Genomic DNA, 25,894 nt, shown 5'->3' with positions numbered 1-25,894 from the left:
CACTGCTGGTCACACATTTCTCAGTGACAAATCGCAGCAGAACTTGAGGAGGAATGGTTTATACCAAACCTTCAAGAGCAGGTGAGTAAACGTGTAGGGGATTGTTTAGTTTGTAGGGAATGAAATCCTGGAAACACCATGAAGACAGTAAGAGGAGTTTTCCTCAGCCTTAGGGGCCTGTTTGAGAACTCCATATAGATTTTTAGATATGATACAAGGATTAAACCATTTTCAATATCTCAATGTTGGGATTTGCCCATTTTCCTGATGGCTTGAGGTTGGTCCCTTCTTACAACCTGATGCTAAATCTACATTGAAATATTTGGTGAGGGAGGCATTTTGACTGTGGGAAATGTTTGAGGTCCTGAAGTCTGACAATGGGACCCACTTCTTTAATGCCTTATTTTCAGAAATCACTTCACTCTTGGGGATCAAGAACAGGTTGTGTTCAGTGAACCAACCTCAGGACAACAGGATCGTGCATGTTTAAACAAACTTCTTAAAGCTTGGTTATCTAAAATTTGTAGTGATTTAAGTAAGAACTGGCTTTAATGTTTACCACTTGCCTTGTTTTATTTCAGAAAGGAACACCACCTCAGTCCTCACGAAATAGTGTTACAGCACAGATTACACTCACCATTATTGCCTGAACGCACAGTATCAAAAGCATGCAAGTAAGAAGAGATTCTTGTTGAGGAGTTTAGGGAATACACTAGGGCTTTAACCAATAGTGTCAGACTTGTATCATCACAACCTGTGTTCTTTCATCCTCAGTCAACAGGAGAAAACGTCAAATAATCCAAAGACCCATATCAGTCACAGTTGCTGCCCGGGGACCTGGTTTACATCTGTTCCTTCGTACGACACTGGAATGAGCGGTGTTTCCATGTGACACACCAAGTGATCTTTGCAACTATGACTGCTGTGAAAGCTGAGAGTACAAAGAGCTTGATTCATATTGGTGACGTGTGAAGGGATACCGGTGCCCCTCCACCAACACAGAAGCAAGAGAAAGTTCAAAGGTACGTATGCCCTATGGATTCCCCCTTTGCGGTGGCCATACAACTTTGCTCAGCTCTGTAAGCAAACGGTATTCTTAACACTGACAGTATCCCCTATAGAAAAAAATTCAATTGTTATGTGAAGGCTTTTCCAGATGCTATCATGTTACCCGAAATTATCGCTATTATCAAGTGAGCAGCACACCATCTCTTAGATGATGAGATGAGCTGTGGCAAGGATTTCACTGACTGAACTGCCAGCAGAGATAGAAAATATGATTGGATAAGCAGAAGCTAAAAGCAGCTACAGTGTATTCAGCAGTAGCCACTGACCCGGAGCTACCCCTGGGGAATGAGGAGCTAGTAAATATTATTCCACAATTCTAACTTCCACATAAGATACAAGCTTATCCTTTCCCCCATTATTTATGTTCCCTTATGCTTTAAATGTTGTATAGATGTTTCCTAACGTTTATTTATAAATTCTACCAAACACAGTTCAATTCAAATAGTTGTTTGTTTTGCATCAGTTGGCCTTGGGAGCCAAAAGTAGCTCATGGTAACTATTGGAATCAAGCTAACCAAGCTCTTCTCGGATTAGAATCAGGAGCTAAATAACTCCCAGCTCCCCTCGATTTTAAACCCTTTGCCACGAAGCAGCTGCATTATATTCAAAGACAAATATGTCCTTCCAGTCAAAACCAGTTCTGTACCCTCCCCATGCCAAACTATGGAAGATTTAGCCCAGATGCAGGAAAATGTCCCCTCTACTGAAAAAAAACAAATGACTAAGGAAAGGCTTGATGCATGATACCACTCTGTGGTGAGAGGACCAAGATCGGCTAGTGGCACCCAAAATATGACCAGAATATTACTATTGCATGTTGTCAGTGTCTGGATATATCATGGTCAGGCCCATGTAGGACAAGCAGGGATGGTTATGAAATTGAGCCAAACATGGTTTGCACCAGAGTTCTTGAAAATGGCTAGTGAATACTGTAAACGTTGTACAACCTGCTTCAAGCACAATGTGGGGGAAAGATGTATCTGCCACCCAAGGAGCACTCTCTTCCTTAATGCCCATTCTTTGGCCTTCAAATTGATTTTCTCCAGCTCCCTCATTGTAATAACTGGCAATACCGTTTGGTTGTCTTAGATGTGATCTCTGGGTGGGTGTAGGCCTACCCCTTTAGGAGAGCAGATGAGATGACAGTTTTAAAAATACTTGTGAGGGACTTTATGCCCAGAATTCGAGTGCTGGTTAGCATCAGCAGCGACCCATTTTGTGTATAGTGTGATTAAATCATTGTTGTCCACATTGAACATACAGCACAATTTATACTGACCCCACCAGCCTCAATCAGCAGTGGTAATAGAGAGGCATAACGGTAAAATGTAAAATATGGTAAAGTGGTTTTATATAGCACCATTCAAGTTGGTAATGCCAAGAGAAAAAAAAAAGCCTGTCATACATTAGGCCAAGTTTCTTCTGCCAAGTTTTTAGTCAGTTGATATTATTTTCATTTCTTTCAAAATGGTTGGTTGAAAAGTCAAGTCTTGAGCTGTTTCCTGAAAGTCTGATGGTTCACATTCAGGTGGAGAGGTTCGGGTAGGGTGCTCTGCAGTTAGGTGGCCAGAAATGAAAAAGTGGATCCTTCTTGCTGCTTCTTGTTCAAGTTGGGGACTAGTACATGTGCAGCATTGCTGGACCTAAGTGTTCAGGAAGAAGTGTACTGTTGAAATGTTATTTTTGAAGGAGGAAGGGCCAACAGCATGGTTTGAACGATAGGCCATGAACAAGGTTTTGAAATTAACATTTTTTTTGATGGGTAGCCTGTGGCGATTACATAATGCTGGTGTCATATGTACAAATCACTTCATTCTGCGAATAGTCTTGCCGCAGCAACTTTCTTCATTATGTAAACTGGAAGTCCGAGAAAGAGGCTGTTTGCATAGTCTCGTTTAGTAAGGTAAGTTGCGGCGTTGCATGTATAGCTGGGAGAAACGATTTCTGATGATGGTTTTGACCTGTGGATCAAGAGTAAGGGATGTTGTCCATTCCATTCCAAGATTCCTTACTATGGTTGATGGGTTTGGACAAGGGCCAATCTTGTCCAAGGGAATGTTGCAGGGTTACAACCCGTAGGATTGAAGAGCATCAGCTTTGTTTTGCTATGGCTGTTTTAGTCTGTTTGCTGGCATACATGTATTCACATATTCAAGACAGTTTTTAATGTCTGTGGTTCCCAATTTGTAGATTATTTGTGTGTCATCCACATAGTTGTAGCAGGAGATACCAGATTTAAAGATGATGTCTAGTGGGGTTGTCATGTAGATGTTGAAAAGTGAGAGTGTGGATCCTTGGGGTACTCCGGAGTTAAGTGGGCTAGGCCAGGAATTGTAGGGGCCCAATATAGTGGTTTCTGTTCTAGCCATGAGGAAGGCAGTGATCCAGTGCAGAGCTGCTTCTTCAATACCAGTATCTTCCAGTCTTTTTAGGAACCTCTCTTGACTGATGGTGTCAAAAGATGCTAAAGTGTCTAGCAGGATGAGCACTCTCTGTGGATGAAAACTCTCTGAGTGTTCAAATTACAACTGAGCTTGGAATCTTCTGGTGCTGCTGTAGTCCTTGGGGAGCGATGGGAAGATGGGCACTAAGTCTGGAGCTTTCATGATAGATTTGTGAACATATGGGGCCATGGATCCTCAGGACACCCTGATGGGTTGCATAAGTCAATGGTAGTGGTAAGGTCCCCAGCAGGAAGAAGACAATAGAGAGGAGGTAGTGGGAGGTGTTGGTGAGATCTCATTGGTGGGGTGTGGGTGGGAGTGACCTTTATTGTCAAGGTAATCCTTTATGTTGAGGATCCTTTGGTTGAAGTATGCAGCAATCTGGTGAATTAGCTCTTGTGTAGGGGTAGGGTAACATTGAAGGCTGTCAGGTTTTTGAATTTTCTGATGATTTTATACATTTCCCTTTTACTGTGATGCACTGATTTAGTGTGTTGGAGTAACATGCTTCCTTTGCTTTGTGTACTTCAGCCCTGTGAAGGCGTAACTGATGATTGTAGGCAAATTTGCTAGTTGTAGATAGTTTTTCCTCCAGATTTTCTCCAGTATCCAATTTTTCTTTGATTTAGTCTGGAAGTTAACTATTTGTCTTGTTTATTCTTTTGAGAGTTTTTTTACCGTTTTTTAGGGGCAATGCAGTCAACGCAGAGATGATCCATCTGTGAATGTGATGGCGTTTTGCTTCCAATGTGCCTGTTGGTACATATCTGGGACTGTAGATTTGGTTGCTTGTATTCTTTCTGGTAGGGAGTTGTGTATTTCTCTCCATGGTCTGGTTATGGTTGATGGTTCGGTTGAAGGTCCTGCGGGGCGTGGTGTCAATGTAAATATTCTGAAGAGGATAGATAAGTGATCTTCCACTTTGCGGTGCACTGGGGAGCACTTGGTCATTATGTGTTCATTACAAATTATGCATCCAGGGTGTGTCCAAGCTACTTGGGTGGAACACTTAACCAACTGTCTTAGGTGTAATGCAGCAAATGTTGGGAGTCTAGATGTGGAATTGTGGGTGGCGTTGTGTTGTAGTGGACACTCAGCTCACTCCACACGTGGGCTATCATTAATTTCAATGCACGTTTGTGGTGAGTGCTCATATTGTTATTAATACAAACCTCTGATTCTGGCGGTCTAGTAGTTTGAAATATTCATGCCTGTTAAAATCATCTAGTTTGAAAATGTATTTGAATTAATTCCGACCACGTGTTTTCCTCAAAAACATTATGGCTGCCATATCCCCAGAAACAGTGAATTGCTTGAGAACTGCTCGTAGCTTATCTGAATCTGGGCCTCAGTGGACATCACATTAAAACCATCATTATTGCTAGTTCTCATGCCTTAACTTATGTTGAATCCCATTACAGAAATCCTCACAATTCACACGTGGCTGCATGCACTATAATGTTTCGAGGGTGCTTTACAAGGCATGCTGTAAGGCGGGGCGAGATATGCGCTATAAAATAAAAATAATTATGAAGCCCTACTCACATTTCCTGCATGCATCTCCTGAGCTTCTACCACACATTTCATAATAAACCTCAGTTATGTTTGAACATAAACGTCATATTGCCTTTTATTTTATGGCAAGCGTATAGCATTTAATAATGTGCATGTATAGAAACACATTGTGGAATGTTATAACCTGTCAAGCAGAACACATTTTTTAAGTTGCAAGAGATAAACAGATAATATACATGTTTAGAAACCATAATGGCATATTTTCCTGGATGCCTTCCCATCACTATAAAAATACTGGGAAATAAAAGAAGAAGCTGAGAAGCCAAGCTCATTACAAATCTCTTCACATCTTTCCTATTGCTCCTTTTTTTACTCTTTCGCTTTTCCAACAGACATTTAATGTACATTGCCTGTGATAAAAAAAAAAGAATTTTCGGGAGCATTTTTACTAACATAAAATGAAATGGCCCTGGCCCAGTACAAGACATTTTCATTTCACATAGTCGAGTCAAATTTATAGAGGCACTATTTTTTTAATGATCCTCTGCAAGGCAGGTAATGCAATATATATTCACATATATACGTTGTGTTAGGAATTATAGGATCATCTTCCTTGAACAGATTTAATATTCAGTAACCGAAACATGTTATTTTCTGTACATTTTACCTGTATATTCGTGTAGCAGCAAATAACGAAAAGAAATGTTGTAGAATAATTTTAAATAAACTTTAAAATTGCTGTTTTCCCAGGGCACCTTGCATTGTTTCTGTTTTATTTAACATGGAAGAAGTGATACAAAAATCTATCTGTCCCTTCACCCCCACCTCCCAAAACCAACCTTCCCAAGAGAAAAGAGCCTTAGACCTGTTGAGAAGTGTCATACGTGAGCCAGTAAGGGAGACCTCCAAGACATGCTGGAAGGCTAGCTTTGTACAGCCTTTGTACTGTGAAGAAAGAGTGCCCACAGTAAAAATGGCAGTGCAAGATTTGGACAGCGCCCCCCAAACGGATAGATTTCTCATCAGCACTTATTCCACATATTTTCCGTTTTTATCAGGGATTCAGTGCAGTGGTCGAAGTGGGCATGAGCGTTTTGGAAGCGGTGCACCTCTTCTTTTTTTTAATAAAGTTTTACTGTCCCTATACTTGTATACGCTTTGTTTTAAAATAAAAGTGTAGGAAGAAGTTGAAACTTGTACTGCAGTGCACTGAACATTCCCTTAAACGGCAAGCACGTGTTTGGGGGTTTGTATTGTGTGTGGGTCGGGGTGGAGATGGGGTTTGTGGAGAGGGGGCAGGCCATTCATCCACTGATGAAGAGGTATCACAAGCATTTCCAATACTTTTTGAAACATAAAAGACCACTGTGGTGTCACCCCTCCAGGCCATTGTCAAGCCTCATTATCTGGGAACATTATAACCTAGGGTTCATTTATAGTATTCTTGGGCTAAATAAACATGAGCAATCCTAGAAACATTCTTACACCAATCCTATGACTAGGTCTTACGCTTTATGATTTGTATTTGAACCATCAAACTATATCTCATTATAGTTCCATTCGAAGTCTATTTCCAAGAAAAAGTATAACATAGATTTTTTAAATTGAGGCAACTGAGGATTTCTTGCCTCATCTTACGTTTCCTTAAGTGATTCTAATGTGATGTTTGTTTCAGATAGCATTATTATTACGAAGAAGGTCCCCTTCTCGATTTGTGCTTCTGGGATCAAAGCCAGCATTCACAATTTGCATCTAATTAGTGACAAGGAGGTGCCTCTTAGTACATCCAAGCAAGGGCACTAAGGCAATTAATTTCCCTTCAAGCCGTTTAACCAGGATTCTAAATGAGCTGTTTTGGTCTCTAACCCATACAAAATAGCAGGAACATAGTTTTATTGATATAACGTAATCATGGGTTTATGGGAAAATAAAAAGAAATATTCCCTATGTAAGGCTCTCAAGTGGTCCACTAATGTCCCTCCACTTCTTAGAGGTTTATTTAATGACATATTATTAAGGACTATGCCTAAATATTGATAGTTGGGGTGATTTGAAGACAGTTGTCAACGCATTTCCCCACAAAATGCAGCTTAGCTCTTTTATTTTGGAATTCCATAACTTTCATTTTTTGTAAGGATAATCGTACAATGGTTATCAGAAGAAAACGAGACTAATGCGTTCATTGCAGACAGCAAACCTCTCTAGGTATGGTCCAACAACATTAAGTCGTCTGCATTAGAGAGCCATATGTGGGAGTTTCCTATTTTAGCAGGAACCAGTGTAGCTTGTTGGAGATATGTGGAAACATTCGACAGATATATGATAAAGAGGACAGGAGCTAGAATGAGGCCCTGTTCTAGGCCTCTATGAGTATGCATATTGCCCTATTAGCTACTTTGCTGGACTCAGGTGAATTTCAACTGTAGTATTCTCATGTAAACCCATAATTCATCTTTGGCAAATCAACTTCCGGGGCACCAGTGGTCCAGGGATAAATATTGGTTTCTAAACCATCAATCAAACCCACACCTCTAGTACACCAGAAGGGATCCGAACAGATTGGAATACAAGTAAATTATAAGACCCCCTTGTTCAATTTTGGGAACGTGGACGGGACGGCAGGCTTATCTCTGCAATTCGTGGATTGTTGGCTAGTTGCAAAACAGCGAAAATACAATTATTACCCAATGATAAAAGGGAATGTCCAGTCAAGGTTTTATACAAATATCTACTTAATTATTACTACAACAGACAATTCTAGCACACTACAAATACAGACCCACCCTATGAAGGAACGCAGAGGACAGACAATTTTACGAAGGAAAGGGATGCACTCTCGATACGGACAGGAGGGTAATTGGCAAAGTAATCAGTTTACAGTTCAAGGTTATTCAGTTCCAGCACCATCGGGGCAAAGGGTCTCGGAGAAGGACCAGGGGGGGCAGAACCACAATGTACCTGCTGCTGAAGAGGGTCTTGGTGCTTAACAGCGTTGAGGCAGCTTAAAGGCGCTTTGCAGCCCTTGAGGCAGAGTTTGTGGTGGGAGACAGCTGCAGGTACCAGGCGGCAGGCAGTTTGGCAAGCGAGGCTGGACAGACGTCTGCAGGCTGTCCAGCGTGGCGGCTCAGGGCCAAGAATCATTGTCTCTGTGCTGGTTGGTAGATCTGGAATTGCTGGTCGAGGCGGCTCAGACGGCTCTTGTGACTGCAGCGTGACAAAAGTCAGTGGTGCAGCCGGATGCAGTTAGAGGAATTGACTGTCGCGAAAGTGTCCTTAAAGATAGATGCTGGATGATGCTTGTGTGGCACTCCTCCTAGCTTCTTCGCTGGCCTCTAGTCTTTTCAAGGCGGATGGCCCAAAGCTCAGGAGAGTGATTGCAGGCTACTGCCTTGTCTTTTGTTCAGAGACTCTCCGGCACTGCCCACATAGGAAGCTTGCTGGCAGAACCTAGCAGGGCACCCTGTGCACTGGCTGGGTACTAGTTCTGGAGCTGCTGTATGGGTTCTCTGAGTCCAGTATCTCCCTATGTTCCCTGGGAGATGTTTAGGGGAGGGATCTTGCTTCCCTCTTGGAACTCCTGGCCTTACTTCACTGGCAGAAGATGTAAGGTACAATGTACCTTCAGTCCTGGTCCAAATGAGTCCTTCTTACTACTTTCAAAGTCGTTGGATTACCTCTTTTAAAGCCAAATGGGCCCCAGTGATTGGTGCAGGCTAAGCCGACCTTAATGAACCAATCCTGGGCCCCCACCAACAATCTTCTGTTATGCATGAGGTCAGGACCAGAGTGCTCTGTAACAGGACAGACAAGGGGTGACAACATATACCTAAGTCTCATGCATCTTCCTGGCTGTTGTAGATCAAAATGTCTCTCTGGTTTACTGAGCCCTCTGTGACTCTTGATCAAAGCGCAGGATTCCCTTGAAGTATGTGGTGGGAGCAAACTTCCTGTCTCCCCCAAATCCCATACTTCTCCTCTCTGAAAGGGGTCTGCTCTGCAGGGACACATGCAGTGTCTGCTGGACCCAGACAGGCCATTCAATGCCTTTCATGCAGAGAGGTCGGAAATTGCTTCAAGTTGACACATTGCATACTAAAGGGGTGTTAGCCCTGCCTTTCCTGTTGAATGTCCAGCAACCAAGCCCACTCAGCAGGCTTGCTTCAATTATCTCGTTAGTATGCACCACCACCAGCTGAATTATACAAATGGAATGCAGATCCATTGAGCCTTTAATATTTAAATTAGGCTGTTCATGGCTGGAGGAAGGTGTGCCTTCCCCCTTCTTGGAATGCTTTGATGTACCCGGGGCTGTCACATTCCAGCTGAATATCATAGGGGAAGACAGCACCTGTAGGCTGTGTCTTCCCAGAGTACATATGACCCTATAGTTTTGTGTGGGAAGCAGATGAAATGTGCGCGGAAAGGTCTTGCACATTTCTTGGAGGTTGGTCTTCCATCATTCATTTTCTTTATTAAAAATTACAAAAAGCCCCGGTGAGCGCACTCTCCCCATGCAGATGGTCGAATTCCTCACATCATCTAAACAATTTTTGGTCAATTTGTTTGTTGTACATTTTCCAATACAAGCATTCTTGGCAAACCATGGCAAAAGCTGATGAAAGATTGATGAGGCCTCAAACATTGGCGGTCTCCTTTTCATGTGGGCCATTTTGCAAACAATATTTAGTACTAGCAGTTTCCACCCAGTGTTTCCCAGGTCTGTAGCTGATATGCAGGTGGGGGTCTGCTACAGCCTTGTGTATTTTATATTTTGTCCTAACTTTGTATTTTTTTTAAATCACAAAGTCCCTAAATCACCTACACTGATAGGACAGGGCCAGACCCCGCTACACCCCTGTGCATGGCGCATGGGTGGGGTTGATCAAATTTCTCCATCGCCTGTAGACCTCGGACTGGTATGCCGACCTTGTGTCATAACTTCCTATTTTTGAATAAGTTGTAAAATGGACAACTCCCGAAATCACCCATACTGATAGTACAGGGCGGCCGGACCCAGCCCTGTGCGGGGCAAATTGGTGGGGTTGGTCAAATGTCACTATCGCCAGTACAGCCTAGACTGGTATGCCAACCTTGGGTCAGAATTTCCAACTGTTATGGGGCTGGAGTAAACCCTGAACATGCAAAAAAAGTTCACACATATATATACATAGATTCTGATATTATGAATGGTGGAGCAATGTCTACTGAAACCTTTTTGTTCTCTATTTCATATATTTTGTTTCAACCAGAAAGCATGCATGCTTCGCAATTAAAGGATGCAAATCTTTACTAATAGTATTAAAAGTTCAATCATCCTATAGGAACAAGGTTCATCTCTCCGGCCTTTCTTATATATCGGAATGATGATATCCTCTTGCCGTGACAATATTTCTCCTGTATTGCGATCTCAACAAAAAGAGACCTCATATCATATCACAAAGTTACGGTTAATGTTTAAGGCAATATTGGCAAACCACTAGGGCTAGGGATCAGAGAGTTTTTCATGGTCACTATTAGCCTCTCTATTTCTTCTATCGATATGTCTAACTCATGCTGCTTATTTGCTTATTTTTCACATCAGACTGCACATTATTTACACGGGGGAAGTTTGTTGGTTGAAAAGAGGCTGGAATATTACTTGTCAATCTCTTTTATCATTTTGGGGCTTTATTTGACCAAAACCTTTCCTCTCCTTTATATAATTCATTATGATATAGAACCCACTGGTATCTTCTTTAGCATCTTTCAGTTTTTAGTTTGGATTCCTACGCATTTGCAGTGTGTTAACCAATTTGTATAGGGTTGTTGTATTCTTTGTCGTTGATCCCTATATTTTTCAAAACTCATAGTTTCTCGTTGCAACTTCCTCATTTCCCTTCTAAGTTGTTGTTTCCTCTCACTGATTAAAGGATACCATTAAGGTTTCATGTTCACACTTTTTTATGCTAGGTTGGGAAGGTAAAATCCTCCTAATATTAAAGGCATGATGTTGCAAGTTCAGTACATCATCAGTTGTTAAAAGAGAGGAATTATCAACAATTTCCCAAATGTTCCTGTGTTTCTGAAAGCTAAACAATGGTGCAAGGGAACAATTAATCCTTGTCCCTGGGCATTTAACTTTCAAAGATCCAATGTAAATTAGGCCCTGGGCCTAACCCAGCTCAACTTCATTGCCAAGGAGAGAAAATGATGAAAGAAAATGATGATCACTCAAGGAATGCATATTCAAAATGGCTAAGCACCTATCTACCGTGGATTCCTTATTTTGATCTCTCCTGGTATAATATTCTAGAAATATAATTGTTGTTCTGCCATTTAACATGATTAGGCCCCAGTCCGCAAATCCGTCCTGATTACTTAATTTCTGTAGCATTTCAGCCTCAGGGGTGGCACGTTGCATTTAAATCTCCACCACACGATATGGGGGTTTGTGGGGTACAGCAAAGTTCAGTTTTCTATGTTTATAGTCAGCATTTTTCAAAGTTTACACAAGTCTTTGGAATTCTGCGGAACATATGTATTCATCAATATATCTTTATCATAAATTTTAGGCCAGTTTTTAAGTTGGAGCATAATGACTTGCATGTAATCACCTGAATCCTTCTCCGAGAAAGGTTGTGCTGTGAAACACTAAGTGACCCCCACTGACACGCCCACCCTGGTCAGTTCTGCACTGCCTTAAGGGGCTAGCCTACAAAATGTGAAGCCATTGATAGGGAACTTCAAGTTAAGCCAGGTTTCTTGAATTAGGAAAACTTCACGTGCGCTTAACGAATAACCTACTGAAGCACCTTTAAGTAACATTGTGTGCTACCGCGAGTTTCATGACAATATGTTCAGTTTAGGCATAGGCACCCAGATGTCTGTAGGCTACCCTAGCAGTACAAGTAAATAAATAAATAAATAAAATAAAATAGGTAAATAATGAGTATAACGATAGATAGGTTACAGTCTGAGCAAGCGTCGCCGGCAGCCAGAGCCAATATGCTCTTAAGGAAAAGATTTGAGTGCCTCATGGCTGCGTCCTTCCTTCTGTACTTTACGTGTTACATTGGCCTTGGAGATACACCTCTGTAACCTTTCTTTTTGACCAATTAAGTGCTGTGAACTTTTCTGTTTTGCCAAGAAATAATCATTTGACTTCTCTTTGGAGCTACAGACATGTCGAAACCATTCACACGTAAGTAAAATAGATTACCTAAAACCACTTACATGATAAAGGGAGACTTCAAGAACAATTTCACACTTCTCAGCGTATTGTGATCAATAACCTCAATGACCTTAGCCGAGGTAATCCGTGGAGGTACAGTGATCACATGTAAAACTGCTGAAACAGGGGAGTGATTAAGTGGTAGTTGATTATCCACAAAATCATCTTCTGAAATCCAATCAGTCAACCAGCTACGGGAACCTTGCAAGAGGGCGGGACTCTTAAGAACGCCATTTTTATCATGACACTCTTCCAACTGAAAGCCTCTTGATGAGTGCCGTGTTGTGCACCTCCTATCGCATACGTTAGGAGGAACATCACACTCATTGAGAGTGGGATGTGCTTCAGTTTTAGATTAGGTTCCTCTTCTTGAGAGTAGAAGCCAGCTTCAGACTGCCCGCAAAATGATCAAAGGTAGAGAGCAAGCTATCTTCCATTGGGGCTGGTGGTCACACTGTCTTTTTCCTTGTGTTCTGGGCCCATAAAACAAGCAAATTGCATTCCGTCGTAGGACACGCATGGTTCGTTTTCTTTTTTTCCTTGGTCTGATTTTTCATTTTGGCTGCAACTTGTCCATGTTTATTCACTACATCATAGTTTCCTTCCTCAGTTTCCACCATCTCACATTCTGCCCTACCATGGACCCATTGTTGGGCAGGTGATTTCTGTCCTTTCTTTTGCTTCCTGGTAGCTTTCTTCTCTATCTTTCTCCTCTTATTAGCATGTTTTTCTTCAGAACTGGAGTGCGCATTATGATGTGCCACACCTCCTCTGTCTCCAGCTTCATCTATGTTTCCCTGGTTTATTGGGGGAGTATCAACGACACTGGTATAAGTCCTCTGTTGTGGTCAGAGTCTCGTCATTAAATGCTCTTTCATATATTGCGCCGTCAATTGGGGGTTGTGACATGTGTTCACAATTGTCCTCCATCTCCTATTCAGGTGGCACAATCAGCAATGCCTCATATGACTTTCACTGGCGGGTGAGTCCTCCCTTGATGATTTATTTCTTTAGCCAACTGTTTGTATATATTTTGACCAATGATTTAAGAACTAAATGCAGGGCTCATAAGGTGGAGGGTGGGTGCAGGGGTAATTGGATTATGCACCAATGAGCAATTATAGAAAAATGTTTCAAAGTCTGGTGAGTGTGAAATAATGATGACATTCAAAGCCTTAGAAATGGTAGCACCTTATGTACATTTATTAAGTTCTAGGAAACCCTCTTTCAGCTCTTCTCTCCCACTATTTGTGGTGTTAACTGATTAACAGTCTTAGAAATTCCCCTTGGGGAAGGGCTACGAGGGGTGAAATTATTAGTCCCCTCTGAGTTTAGTGACATCCAATAAAACATTGGCAGAAGACTGTCAGTACCAGTGTTGACTGTATCCCATAAAGAAGTCAATCATTTTAGCTTTGGTATGCCCTTTACCACGGTTATTATGCGTTTTGTTCGTTGTTGTGACTGGGTGAGGACAGATTAAGAGTGAAACCTTCAGAGAAGGAGGAATGTTGGTTAACTGAGCAATACATTCCTCCTCTGGTACCTCTGTATGACTATGTTGATTGTATCTTCTCAGAGCTTGAAAGACATGCCACAAAGTATCACTCACCCAACACAATTTCTGCTGTTCTTCCTTTGGGCCACTGCTCACACTAACTGAGAAAACTGCGCTTTGCAGAGCTGAGCTGATGCAAATTCGCCACTGCAAGTAGCCGTTGTTATGTCCTGCACTGCGGGCACGCATGCCAGGCTGACCAAGCCTGGGGGCACCCAACACACACATTGACTGCGATTATGCAGTTGGATTTCCGGCAGGGGTCACCCTGCTTATGTCGGGATCCCCAACATGACCTCAAGGCTGGGGGCACCCAGCAGACATCTACAGACCATGGGCACCTGGTCAGCCCGTGAGCACACAAGCAAACAACACCAGCATTGCCCAGCAGGGGCACTGGCTTCCATTGATAGAGTTACCCAGCAGGGGCTCTTCAGGGATGGCAGACGGCCATGAGGGATAGCGTTGCCCAGCAGGGGCACTGTCATGCTGGAGGGCCCTGCAGGGCAGGCCCTCAGCGAGCTACGCAGCACCAGCATGGCGCTGCACAATAATGACAAAACATACCATGTTCAGGTACTTCGAAGACTCATAAGCCGGAGGTTGCTCAATCTTTGTATTTACAACTAGTCACATGGTCACTGCCATGAGACAGGAGCACGAGCCTGGGAGATACTATCGTCGCAGGAGGGGTAACACATTACACTCTTCCTTTTCCATATGGAACAAACAAATGACAAACATCACTGGACATTAAGACCACTTACATCACAAATAGCCACACTTATGCTTATGGGTGAGAGCAACGCTCACATACATTTATGCTCTGACAGTTACACACTTACTGGGGGTGACAAGGTTGGTGGTACGTTCGGGGGCTTCATCATATTATCAAAGCACCCTTTATTGCCCTCGGTGGGTGAGTGAGATCTAAAGCCACTGAAAGACACGAATGAGAGCCCTGACACCACCTAAAGCACATCCACACCTATGCATGTTCACAACTTCACATTGACTGGGCCATTTTAAGCAAGCCCAGGTTTGCAGGCTCCTAGCCTTCATGGGGATGTCTATGGTGTCCATTTTACACACTCATGGAGTTGCGGGAAACCAGTTCATACCTTTGCCAGTATCAGTTCAGGGCAGTCAACCGCAACAGTTCTGGGGCTGGCAAAGCCGCACCAGGGGGAGACCAGGGGCCACATCGCCATAGTCCATATACAGTGGGGGGCAACCAGCTGCAGGGTGCTGGTGGCTGGATGATGGGCCACTGGCCTAGGAGGGCGCACAAGCACTCATGAGAGCTGCAACCCTTCCTTGTGGTTCCCCTTCTTTTCTTCATCCTTTTGCATTCTTGTCTCATCAATCACCACCATCAGCCTGGGTACGCTGTAGGAAAAGGCACTGACCTTTGCTCCGACTTGGAGCGCTGTACTTTCCACTTCGCTCCTGCACGGCGCACCCCAGCATTTCTGGGCTGCTGGTACCCAGCAGGGTCCCTATTTTCCCCTTGCGCCCCGATCATTGAGCATGGCACAAATTCACTGCCGGAGGGCCTGGGGTCTGAAGCAGGCCCATACATTTGGTTCCTTTCTTTCACCATTGGGCGTACCGGGAACACAGGGGGCGCCTCCCCATTGATTTTATGCAGCTCTGACAGGGAGCATTTCCATTTACATCCAGCCTGACTCGGGACAGAAATTCTCTGCCACTGTTTCCTCCCTTTCCGCTCCAATGTCAGGACCCCCGGGCTCACAGCACTGGTTGCCCCGGGAGCTTGTGGGGGCAGAGGCTCACCGGAGTGTCTTCCTCCTCCACCGTTGGCTCACTCACGAAGCAGTTATGGCCATAGAGTGCATGGATGTGCTGGGTTTTTAATATTGATTGTGCTTCTTGAGATAGTACACCAACTCTAACACTTTTTAAAATGTTGGCGTATGTTACGTCTGCAGACTGGCGCATGTTTTCTGTTAATTCTCTGTATTGGAAATGTTGCCAAAAGTTGACATTTCCTATGCTGCCAACAGTTTTACGGCAGAGTTTGTGCCCTAAGGTTTTAAAAATAGGTTCACCTTTCACTGGTGTCAATTGAAGAAGATCTTCGAAAACAATAAAGTGTTTTCCTCCAAAGAGCTCTTCGTAGTCTGTTTAGAGTACCTCTTGTAATCTGAGGTGGATCAAAGCCGACATTAGGTTGGAGACCATGCTCACTTCATCTATTAGTAGCATTTTCATTTGTTTCAAAACACTGCATAGTTCCATTGCAGCTTCTGTAGAAAGTTTGTAAGAATCTAAGTTGTTTTGGTGTTCTACTGGAAGGAGTAGTAATCGGTGTAAAGTGACACCGCCTATGTTGTAGGCAGCTAAACCAATGGGGACAGTTACAACAGCTGACAGTTTGTTGTTTGTCAATTGTTGAAAGTATTTGCTGATGATTTTGATTAAGAATATTTTTCCTGAACCAGCTTCACCACTGACGTATAGCAGTATAGGTTGGTAGTTTTGGCAGGTACAGTTTTTATTTTCTTGTTGTAGACCATGTTCAATTTGTTTTGTTACTTCTTGGAAAATGCTACGCTGCTCATTGTTCAGTTTTGATTTCAGTAGAGTGAAGTCTTAAGTATTTTCTTCATAGTGACACATGGGCCCTCATTACGACCCTGGCGGAAAGTGACTGACCGGACCGCCACAGCGTAAATAGCGTTTCCGCCATTGCACGAAGGAGCAAAGTGCGGCCCATTCCGACCCATCGGGCACGAGCACCACGCCATGGCGGAAGTGCAAAGTCCGCGATGGCGGAAATGACCCCAAAACGGCCCACACCGCCGCCGTACGGCGCCCTAGGTGCAATACCGCCACCCCTCTTAGCGGTCACCGCAGTGTGCGCCTACCGGAAAGTACGGTGACCGGAAATATACGGAAACGGAAGTTAAAACATGGGCCCGGAACGGGAAACATCCCGCCGTACACCTATAAAACCACTAAAACCACACAACCACTAAAATCACTACCCTGAAACACACCCCAACCCGTCATCCACCCTAGCGAAACCAAGAAAAATGGGAAAAGTAGCGAAGAAAGCGTGCGACCGCAAGCGGCAGGTCCACTTCTCCCGTGAGGAACTCACCATGCTAACAGAGACCCTCCAGGAGAATGCTGCCGTCGTCTTCTCCACGCAAATGACCAGAACGGCACTTGCAAACAAGAAGGCCATATGGGCTCTGGTGGCACAGCGGGTAAATGCGGTGGGGACCGCACCCCGCACCCCACAGCAATGCCGCAAGCGATGGGACGACCTGCGGATACGCGTTCGCAGCATACTCTCTGCCAACCACAACATTGCCACAGCCACCGGGGGAGGCCCTGAATCACCCATCAAGTTGACCCCCTGGGAAGAAATCTGTGCCTCCACCATCGGAATGGAGAGCATAGAGGGAGTCGGAGGGATGGAGAAAGGAGTGCAGACATCCGAAGATTCAGGTAGGTGGGCCAAATAAAACAATGCCAAATCCACACAGTCCATCCATGTGAAGTACCATGCGTCCACATAGTGCAACAGAAACACATGTCCAGGAGAACGTCCACACACATCGGCCTGATAGCGCACGTTAAAACCCACAATAAATACATAAATAATTAAAAACCCCTAAAACACGCACTACACGTGCAGCAGGCACACCCTAACTGCAGGCTGCCAAACAACTGCACCCTCACTCCACACACAAATGAAAGCACCTCCAAGGCCCCGACCCAAATCACCCTCAGGTACCACTCCAATGCATGTGATACAATGCCATTCCAATTCCCACAGACCCATCAATAACCCTCGCCCTCCTTTACTCCACCACAGGGTCCGATCCAAACGACGAGCTTCAGGACACCCCTACCAGCACACCTGCAAAGAGGGCCAAGACCAACGGCCAGAGACCCTCCACCTCAGCTGCACGCATCAAGACACGGCAGCAGCACAAATCAGGTGGCAGCACAGAGGAGGGAACATCAACAGGCACCCCAGCAGCCAGCATGCCCACACCACCACCACCACCACAGGTCCCCCCAATGGATGCCACAGAAGGCACTGCCTCTGGTGGCAGCAGCACCATAGGTGACACCCCATTGATGGCAGCATGCTCGGACACCGAAGACGGGGATGTCGAAGTCAGATCCATCCATGACCTGTCCCAATCCCCCTGTCTGTCCCATCCCGTACAACATGAGGATACCACGCAGGGGCACCCACAAGGCGACGACTGGCCATCCCCCACAAGCCCTGTGGCAAGGCAACATGAGGACAACAGCCCCTCTGTGACACCCCCGCAAATGGCCATGGCCCAGCAGAGGCAACAGTCCCTCGACCAGTTAATCGTGCAACAGCAGCAAATGGCCACGCTCCTCAAGGACCATGCCGATGAATGTGGGGGCACTAAGGCAGACATAGAAACATCAACTGAGACACTTAGGGCAGAAATGGAGAGAGGTACAGAGACGCTAAGGGCACAAATGGAGAGTAGCACCGAGAGCCTGAGAGTCCAAATGGAGAGTAGCACCGAGAGCCTGAGAGTCCAAATGGAGAGAAGCACCGAGAGCCTGAGGGGGGAACTGCATGCGACGTCCAAAGACGTATGTGCCAAACTTGCCGCAGTGCGCCGTGTGCTCACTGAGCTCTCGCAAACCCTTAGGGACATGCATGGACGTGAGCAGGCAGACACATCATCCGTTGCAAGTTCCGTCCAGGGCAGCCCCCAACGTAGATCTGGGAGGAACCTGCGCTCCACAGGCAGGGGTGCCCCTGATACCCGCAGAGGGGGCTTGCAATAGCGACTGCCCACTGACAATGAGCATCTTTGGACACTGGTGTTCGGGGGGGAGGTAGGAGGGTGGAGGGGGTGTGTTGGGCTCACTTGGGTGGCGGGTCGATAGGGTGTTCAACATGATATCACATATGCCGTAAACAGTGCACGATCAACCAATGAGATGTGTGGACATTGATCTTTGTGTACTAGGCCATCATAGGCGTACAGTCCATATTGTGCATGTCCCAGACACACACAGTGCCACGAGTCCCGTGCCCATGTATCAGCCACCAGGCGTGAGTGCTAGAAGCATGCATCAATGAGATGCTGACGAATGTCACGGGCCTCCGGTGCCTCGCAGACTCCATGAGGTGCTGCCACATCCCCACCCTCATCATGACCATCATCAGGTGCTTGCAGTTCTGCGTCAGGGGGCATGGGCACATTTCTACGTACGCACATGTTGTGGAGCATGACACATGCCATGACCATCTTTGCAACCTTCTCATGGCGGTACAGGAGTGCCCCGTTAGACCTGCTGAGGCAGCGGAAACGAGTCTTCAGTAGGCCGAATGCCTGTTCAATGACTACACGGGTACGTGAGTGGGCATGGTTGTAGTCCTCCTCATGCTGGTCCCGTGGGTTCCGGACTGGTGTGAGGAGCCATCTCTTCAGTGGATATCCAGCATCACCTGTATGTGGACGAGAAACGCATGATGTGGAATGCCATTGCTACGTACGCACACCCCCCCCCCTTCCTGCCAGGTCATTGCCAAATCACATACCCCACATAATCATGCATGTAATGAGACTCACCGAGTAGCCAGGATCTGTTCCCTGCGTGTCGCTCCATGTAGCGTGGTATTGTAGAGTTCCTCAAGACCATAGAATCATGGGTTGATCCAGGGAATCGGGCACAACAATGTGTAATGATCCTGTTGGAGTCACACACCATTTGTACATTCAGGGAATGAAATTGTTTTCGGTTGCGGTACTGGGCCTCCATGGCATGTGGGATGACCAATTCAACATGGGTGCAGTCGATGGCACCAATGCAACCCGGTATGCCGGCAAGTGCATGGAATCCCACTTTTGTTTTCGTAATTTCCTGCTCCGAGCGTGGTAGAGAGATGTAGTCGTCTGCGTGCTGCAGGAGGGCATCGAGCACTTGCAATAGTGTCCGTGAGAACAGTGGCTGAGAAATGCCATGCAACTGTCCGACTGTGTGCTGGTAGGTGCCTGTGGCCAGGAAGTGGAGTACAGACACCACCTTCAGTAGGGGTGGGATGGCGGTTGGGCTATCTATCATGCTGACAAGGTCAGCCTGTGTCATGTCCACAATGGCGGCTATGGTATCCCGGTCCAGACGGTAGAGGGTGTGGATCTGCTCATCAGTGAGGTTGAACGGATGTGCTCGGAGGCGTGGGATTGCGGGCTGCCTGCGTGGTGGTAGTGGCTGTGCTGGCGGCCCTTGCTGGCCCTGCCTTGGCCTCCTCCTCCTCCTGCGTCTCCTCCGTGCGGCCGGTTGTAGTTGGTGTTCGTCTTCTTCTTGGAGTTGGAGTACTTGCAGTGCTATCAGGTCCCCCAGGGCCAACATCGCGAGTCCTGCCGGTAGCATTTCGGTGTGGTTGTGGGAGGAGACTGGGTGTGCAATTTATGTGTTTTCAGGCTGTATGGCCTCCACCTGTGGTGTTTAATTCCACCTGTGCAAACTGCTCTCCCCTTTGGCCGGGCACGTCCCGCGCACAACGCTGCAATTCGGGGAATGGCATCTTGCTATTGCAATCATGTATTTGTACCCGATGGCCGTGTAAGATTGGTTGATATGTTCATTCTGCTGTGGTCCCATTGTTTCCCATACTATCTGTGCAGTCGCGAACAGACTTGTGAAGGGTCAGTGGAACGTAGTACTCGAGTAACGGTGGGCCCTCATGCATCACTGTACCGAGTTGCACCGACGGGCGGGGCGTCCCATTTGTGGGTGAAGGCAGTTGCCATTTTCACACACAGCCGCACTCAATGGAATAATTAGTGATTTCAAACGGCCACAGATGCCTTTTCGACGTGATGTTGCAAATGAGGAATTCGAAGGGCGGCGCTTTCGGTTTCCAGCTAGCGGCGAGGAGATGCCCACAGGTCTGACTGCAAATATAACGTTCTATTGTTCAATGTCCTTGAGACAGGGGCCATGGCGAGGAAGCAATGATTGATATGAATAGTTTGGGATGCGCAATAGCTACGTGGGCGATGAGGCCGGCCGTTCCCAAATACATGTTACTTCACGACACTGGAATTACGGGCTGGGGCACTGTGGATTTTGCAGGCTGCATAACGCACAGACTCAATGGATGTTTCTAATGTTATGTAGGTAATTATTCAGGCGTTTTGATCCCGGGATGAGGGAATGATGGATGGATGCATGGGCAGGTGATTTGATACAGAGTTTGCCATGTACAGGGCTTCTTGGGATCTATCCGCCTCCCCTATGCTATGTGATGCAGGGCTGCCATAGTGGGACCATCGTCTATCTGGCCTCAGACACTTGTGTCCATGCACGTTAACATTCCCATCTGATGGATTCTGTTTTGACAGACGCATGCACAGGTACACTCGTTTGTGATGGTGTTTGCACCTCGATATAGATGGTTATGAGTCGCAAGTGGTTTTGGGGTGGTGATGATCCTTTGGAGTGGGCTAGCATGCATATGGCTGTGGATTTAGTGTGATCATTGAAGTGAGTTGTTCGAATGTAGTTCTGATGGCCATTCTGTTCTTTTTCTTTTCTTTTGGTTGACAGGTATCTCCTCCCCTTTTGCCACTGCCATCTGTATGCCACTCCTGCAGATGGGTTTTACTCCCGACACCTGCTGCTTCGTGTTAATCAGTGGAGCAGCATTACGATCTTATGGGACGATCGCCAATGGCCCACATGCCCTTACGCAGTACTGGTGGCTCGGAGCAACATTTCGGCCTTTCAGCTGGACTAGTGCCTCCCCATTGGGACGGCCCTGCGGTTCTGTGCGCTTCCATGTTGCCTTTTCGTACGTGAATGTGGCTCTGTGTACCATGAGGGAACAGGGCGTCACACAAGTAGTGGCTGGTCATTTCTTGCGGATGCAGCCCACAATGGTGAAAAGTGTTTTGGAGTTCATGGCCTGATGGCTGTATGGGCTTGGTGATTTTGATGTGCATTAAATTTCTATTCTGATTTGGCCCGTGTAGCGTTTTTCTTTGCAAGTGATGTGGCATATGCCTATTTGGGGGGCGATGTATTGTGGGGAGATCTGCATTGGGTTCCAGCTTCGGAGTTTAGTTGCGTGGTACTGTACTGGGCGCGTTTGCCTACGAAGCCCGTGAGGTCAGGGATGGGGGCTGCCAATATGACTGTTTGAATGTTGTCATGCTCAGGGGCGGGGGATTGGGTTTTGTGTGACAGATGCCGGTCAGCCAGGTGGACTGGTGGAATGATGTGATTCTCGGAATATTGCTGGTCACAGGTGCCTGTGTTTGCGTGCGTTTCTTGGTGGGGGACTGTGGTCATGTCCATTGGGATGGCTTCTGTATTCGTGCCATCTGTGCCCTGCAGCTCCCATTGGCCCCTGTTGTGTTTCTTTTGTTCGTTGGCATGCATGGGTGACTTGTACATTTCAATGGTTGCATTGTGACTTCATTGCACCTACGGGGAGTTGTACTTTGTGGGCAGGGAGCGGTGTACAGGCACTCAGTGGGGCCGTTTACGGTTGATTCGCGATGCCGTACTTCTCACCATGGCGGAATGGTACATTCCGCCATGCTTGATGGCGTTAGGTACATGTCCGCTAGGGTCGGAATTGGCGTACCCTTGCGCCATGGTGGTGTTTGCGGTTTGGCATGGCGCGCGCGCGCGTGCTTGGTGCAGTTAGCGTTGGCGTTCACTACGGTGTCGCTAATGGCTTCGTACTTTGCGGTGACGGGTCATAGTCGCACCGAGCGCTATTCGATGGCGGTATTGCATTTCCGCCATCGTTTTCCGAATTCCGCAAGGGTCGTAATGAGGGCCATGGTGTTTTCTACTTCTGTCATAGCTAATTCTGCCTCATTTGCTACTAGTGGCTGTCCCAGTGCTTCTTGGCTTCCTGTTACAGAAGGTTGACTACTGTCGGGAGTGTCCTCATCTAGTTGGGCCTGGAGTTCTTCTTCGTGTTGCTGTTCATTGTGCAACATTGTTTTGTACTGTGTAAAGTTTACATCTGTTATATTGCTTTCATTTGCTTTGAAAGCGTCTTCATAGGAGTCATAGATATCTAGTAACTCTTCTTCTTTTCTCCATGGTTTAAAAAGTTGTAGCAGGGACATTTAATATAGTTCTTTATGTTGAGGAATTTTTAATGACAATTGATTAATTAAGCTTCGTTTGGTAAGTTTCACTAAGATTCCTTCACAATTTGTCACTCTGTATCTGCCTTTGTTTTCATATGGTTTTATATTATTTTTGTATGTCAAGTTTTGGGCTATGTGGTATAGACACATGGTTTCCAAATTGGTACTTCTGTTTGGGTAGTATGTGTCTAGTACATTGTTTTTCAAAATGTCTTGGCCTTTGGGATAATTTTTGGCTATTTTTTCCATGTCCTCATATGATTTGAGAACACTTTTTCTAGATTTAGCAGGATCAAGACTTAGCATGCTATATTTTCAGATTATCCATACAAAGCAGTATCGGTTAAACAGTCTGCAGCTTCATAATAGCCACATTCTCTATGAGAGAGCATTTTTATGCCTAAGTTGTACAATTTCTGTGACAGTGTTTTGTCATATGATATGTCATCCCAGCAGTCTTGAAGCTCTGTTTTTCTGCTTTGGTTAAGTAGGTTGTAATATATTGTGCAACTGCAGTGGAATTGTCTGCAATGTACTGCATATCTATGTTTACATTCCATAAGAGGGCAATGATTGCATTGCAATCATTGATATATTTTGCTTCTTCTGTTCTTTTTATGTAATATGTGTTCTTAGGTGATTTATCTTTGACACTATGTCTAATTGAAAACATGAAGTTGTTTACTTGACCTGTTGCTGTAACTGGTCTATGGAAACCAAAGCGGCATTTGGTGTAGTATTTCCCTTTGTTTTTATATTTGCGACAACAATATTTCCCACATTTGTGTCTTTAAATTGTAAAATGTGTGCATGAAGGTCACTATTTGTTGTTTGTGAAGGAATTTCACAAGTGACATATTTGTCGACAAACTGTAAAACAGTGGCATCACTGTCTTGACCAAATGTAGGAGCATCTTTAATCCATAAAAGCATGTGGATGTGTGGTGCTCCTCTGGCTTGGTATTCTTTTCGCCAAAAGAAGTGTTCCACTTCTCCGAGGGGAGGAACAGTTTTATTACAAATAAAGTGTAGCATAGCAATGAAGCGATGATGGACATATCTTGAAACATTAACAGGATCTAGAGAGAAGAGTTCTCCAGGTGTTAGTATATCTATGTTTGTTTTGTTTTTGTTTGCTATGCGTAGGGATTCATGTAAATCTTCCCATGCATATTCTGCACAACTTAATGTAACAAACCAAGTGGGTGGGCCAAGGTTTCTTATCATACAACGTACATCTCCGTGACGTCGGAACCAGTAATATTTTGTACCACGCATGTTTTCTAACAGGTTTGTAATGCTTGATTGTAGAACCTCATCTTTTTCTTGTACTTTTTGTAGTAATTGTGTAGCTGATATATTTTGAAAATGGGTACCTGATTTCAATGTGTGTGCAACTCCATAGCATAGAGTTGCTAGTTCACTTTCAAAGAGTAGGTGGAATATGTATTACACATTTTGTCAAAATCTGGGATCTTCAGAATACATTTGTAAAGAGCAGTATTCTGATTCTGTTATCTGAGTGGGTCTATCATCGTACCTTCCTCCTTTCCCAGTAGGAAAGAGTAGAGGAAAAGCATGTGCTTCTATACCCATATGCTGAATGGTGATCCTTTGGTTTTTCACCTTTGGTACGTTTCCAGTGCATCATCAATTGAGTCTTTAGAGTGTAATGGATGAATTGTATAATGGTCTAACATATTAGATACTGTAGCACGATCTAGAAGTTGAAATTGATCAGTTTCTGGTGACTCTTGAATTATTTCAGTGGTTTCCCTCAGGTTTTCTTCAATATTAATTTCTTTGTAGTATTCATTATTGTCTTTTAGATATTGCAAGGCTTGTCTAACTTTATGTAAGTGCACGATTTGTTGCCAAATCTTTTTGTCTTTTGTAGGTACACCATTTACTAAGAAAATTAAAGATTAATCTATTGGACGTTGCACTCCTAGAGTGTGTACATATTCTTTCAGATCTAATGGTAATTAAACTACTTTGCCACGTATGCCTTTCACTAATTCAGAGGGAGGTATTTTTGCTGTTTTTGGTTGAAGGTGTATTATTGCTTGAAATGGGTGCACTGTTTGAATTATGATGCTCTCATATAAATTGAGTTGTTGCATGGGTTTTGGTAGTGGGAATAATTCCTAGTTATTTGTGATAGCTCGTGAAGGAGTTTAGTTGTTGTCAAGTTTTGTAGTGCAGTAACTGCAAAGTATTAAGGGGTCAGTTATTTCTTATTTGTTTTCTGCTATAAGGTAGAGAGCTAATTCAAACGAATTGGAATCTCAATTGTCTTCATTTTTGTATGTTATTTCTACAGTTTTTGTACTACTTTTATAAAACTTTCTGCGGCAACACACACACACAAGGTTTGGTACTTCAGCGGATGCACTTTTAAATTTTAGTACTTCTTTTTTGTATGTGTGTAGTAGAAGGTTGCCATCTGTACAATTTTTGCTAGTCTGTTGTAAAGCTATTGCATTTGTAAGTGGCTTTCACTTCCAAAATATTTTCTCTGGATATGCTCTATTTCTTCAGGTAGGTCTTTGACTGTACCATGTAGAGGATTATTATTTAAATTGGCTAGTGCTAAAGCAGGACTTTTAGCATAGTACAGTTTATGGACTAGATGTCTTATAGTTGAATGATGTGTTGATATCATTTTGATATGATGGAAGGTGCTTTTGCAAATAGGTCCTGAAATGCAGGCTAATGAATGTCCTTGTAGTCCTGCGTATTTCCGCACTAGACAGGTATCCATATTTTGTAGTAGTTTCATTTTGAATTTGTCTTTGCCTTTCACATACGGATTGAACCTGGCATAAAGATTTGAAAGATTTTTTGGCAATGTTACACATTGACATGCATGGCCATTTGTACACTGGACGTTTGGTTCAGTTGAATGGAGAGGTGATATTGAGTTTTCTGGGAATATTTTTGTAAG

The sequence above is a fragment of the Ambystoma mexicanum genome, chromosome 8 (assembly GCF_040938575.1).
Source record: "Ambystoma mexicanum isolate Mex_15411 chromosome 8, UKY_AmexF1_1, whole genome shotgun sequence".
Lineage (NCBI taxonomy): Eukaryota > Metazoa > Chordata > Amphibia > Caudata > Ambystomatidae > Ambystoma > Ambystoma mexicanum.
This window is presented reverse-complemented; position numbering follows the sequence as displayed.